The sequence below is a fragment of the Octopus bimaculoides genome, chromosome 14 (genome assembly GCF_001194135.2).
Source record: "Octopus bimaculoides isolate UCB-OBI-ISO-001 chromosome 14, ASM119413v2, whole genome shotgun sequence".
Classification (NCBI taxonomy): Eukaryota; Metazoa; Mollusca; class Cephalopoda; order Octopoda; family Octopodidae; genus Octopus; species Octopus bimaculoides.
In genome coordinates, this window is record NC_068994.1 from 42607470 (window position 1) to 42610814 (window position 3345).

General features: G+C 36.4%; 1 protein-coding gene and 1 long non-coding RNA gene across 3 annotated transcripts in view; one reads left to right on the forward strand and one right to left on the reverse strand.

Annotated features, from left to right (window-relative positions):
• LOC106879393 (protocadherin gamma-A4) overlaps positions 1-3345 on the reverse strand; it is a 332347-nt gene that overhangs the window by 77184 nt on the left and 251818 nt on the right. The gene's annotated exons all lie outside the window — the stretch shown is intronic.
• On the forward strand, positions 1415-2241 carry LOC128249438 (uncharacterized). Its single transcript, XR_008265559.1, has 2 exons — positions 1415-1655; positions 1942-2241. It is a non-coding gene; the product is annotated as an uncharacterized LOC128249438 (long non-coding RNA).

Genomic DNA, 3345 nt, shown 5'->3' on the forward strand with positions numbered 1-3345 from the left:
TGTGTACACATAGTTAAACACAATAAATCTAACAAAACACAAACACAGATACACTCACACACACATATATATGCAAGCACATGCACGACGCATATCATCACTCATGCATGATTATATCAACACACATACATGCATACACACACACACACACACACATCTATGCATACTAATTTCCACACACATAAGTACTAATGCTTACACATACTTGAACATACATATATACACTTGTGCTTTCATTTCAACTTTCATATACATGAGTACTCTGTTATGTAAACACACACACAGATGAAGTCATATACACATACTAATTAATACTAAGCCACACACACACACATACACACACACACACACAAATTGTTATTCAAGCACTCACATACACACTTTCACACATGTATACTTACTCAAACACACACAGTCATGCATGCATTCTAAAATACACACATACCTTTACATTTGCATTGCATTCCCAAAACATGCATACATATATGCACACAAACATACTTCATTTTATTGTCACATACTCATAGGCATTCACACATATTCACACATAACCATACACACAGCCATACATGGATTTTTAGAAAATTTCATACCCTCAGATGCATTCTCAAATACATACTCATACACACATGCACACACACACACACACACATGCGCACGCAAACATACACACACACTCATACGCACACATACTTCACAACATTGTCCCAAACATACACCATATGTATATATATATGCATATCTGCAAACATGCCATGCACACTTATATACATGTACTAGTAAAACTACCACACGCACGCACACACACACACACACACACATCACATTAATGTTACACACACTAAGCACATATATTATACCAGTAAAACACAATCACACACAGTTTCAAACACATACACACACACACACATACGCACACAGTTTATAGTAATGTTGCATACAACATGCACACATATGCATAACGCTAAAAACACAACCATGCCACACAGACATTCATACATACATACACACACATGCACACATGAACAAGAAGTGAGACAAACACAAACGCACACACACCAACACTGTCTCAGTATATTGTTTTCTTTTCTTTCTTTTCTTTCTTTCTTTCTTTCTTTCTTTCTTTCGTTCCTTCCTTCTTTGAAATCCATCATCATCACACAAAGCAAAACAATAAATAACATAACAGAACGTAAAATAAAATAAAATAAAATAAAATAAAATAAATGTTACACCATGTCTTTAAATGTTTTTTAACTTCCTTTTTGAATAATATCATTTTTGAGGAGATGTCATGTCTAGCACAATGTTAATTTATCAGCTATGGCTTGCTTGTTTCTCTAAGACCTGGTGGTAGGGATAGGAGTGAGGAGTAAGGGTAGGGTTGGGGGAGGGGGCGATGGAGATGTGGTGTTTGGGAGAGGACTATGAGAGAGAGGGGGATATAGAGATAGAGATAGAGAGAGAGAGAGAGAGAGAGAGATACAGAGGGATGGATGAAGAGTGAGAGAGCGAAAGGGCAATGAGATTGGTCGTGGGGAGAGGAGAGAGAGAGAGAGAGAGAGAGGAAGTGAAAGAAAGAGAGAAGGAGAGCTGAAGAAACGGTGCTAACAATTGAAGAGATGGCGCTAAAGTGATGGGAAGGAGTAGTGAGAGTGAGTAGCTTTCAGTAACCTTGTTGTTGTTGTTGTTGTTGTTGTTGTTGTTGTTTGATGATTGTTGATTATGTTGTCATTATTGTCATTAGTCACTGAAAATGTTGTTGTTACTGTTGTCATTAAGCTCTCAGGTGAAGTAAAGTCAAAGTGAGAAGATATTTGATCAAAGTCAATCCACCTGAGACCATCCAATCTTTATTTCAGACAATCCATATGTGACCTTTCCTTTTTTTTTTTTAAGACAGTAGGGTTTGATTTAAGTATTTTTTTTTGTTTTTCACAGTCTTATCAAGGATAAGAAAACAGCACCTTACATATTTTTGTCAGGACCTCTAAGATGGATAAGAGAAAGGGAAGAAAGGATCTTCGAACCAGTGTTCAAGCCTGAAACAACAGAATGAACTCTCCTAAAGGAACCCAAAGACCAGATGGCTATGATAAATTGAAAGGATGAGTAACCCTATAGACTATCAGTTCATGGCCATTTAACAGCATGCAAAATTTTGGCAAATATAAATCAGTATTCCCTAGCAATCTCTTCATTTTCCATTACATATTTAAATAAAATTTTTTGTTAAAGAAATATCCTTGTTTTTGTTTGCAATCAGTCAATGTTGCATTGTGGCTCTTATTCCCCAGATGGTTTACTGCAAAACATGATCATGAAGAGGAATTATGCCAAAGACTAGGTGACAGGATAAAACTTTTTGATACTTCACAGTGAATGACATTGTTTGGCACCAGCCTTCTCAGATTCTACAGAATGCTTGGTCTGCTAGAAGTAGAATTTTGGTGCAACACCCTTTTCTACAAGTTTGCAACCAATTAGAGAGAGAGAGAGAGAGAGAGAGAGAGAGAGAGAGAGAGAGAGAGAGAGAGAGAGAGAGGGAGAGAGAGAGAGAGAGAGAGAGATAGGCAGGTAAACAGACAGAAAGTGAAAGAACCTGGAACGATGTGGTTCATAAGCAAGCTACTTACCACACAGCCACTCCTCATATTTCAAAATGAAATATCTTTGTTTTTACATTTTGAAAGAGGTATAATTAATAAAGCCCATAAACACACTCATTAGTTCATGTTTGTTGGTATTTCACATCTTTTTCTTTTTCCTCAACAGTTGTTGTTTTGTTTTGTTCCCCAAAATTAAAAATCAAAAATATATTTCTTTTCACAGACCTTTCAGAATTATACCACAAATGATACCATAGGAACCATTGCTATTGACCTTCCATGTTAGTTCATATTTTAAGAGTTGTCATTGATGGTAGTGGTGGGGTTTAGCTCAAGGTCACCCTTAGATGTATAGAATCATGATCGAAGACATTCTACTTAAGACCTTCCCAACTTTTTTCAGCATTATATCCATGTATGTATGTATGTATGTATGTATGTGTGTGTGTGTGTGTGTGTGTGTGTACTGAAAAGGTCTTGACTTCAGAGTATCATGAAAGGACCAGTTGAAAGCCCAACCATCAGAGTTCTTTTACAAGGCTTACAAAAGCTGATGGACTGCTGCAATACGTGTGTGAATCTGAGAGGAGAATATGTTGGATAAAATCATAATTAAGTGATCCTCCTGTATTCTCTTTTACCCAACTTTTCAGCACCCCACCCATGTGTGTATGTGTGTATATATATATATATATACATACACATACAGATATGTATGTATGTGTATATATATATA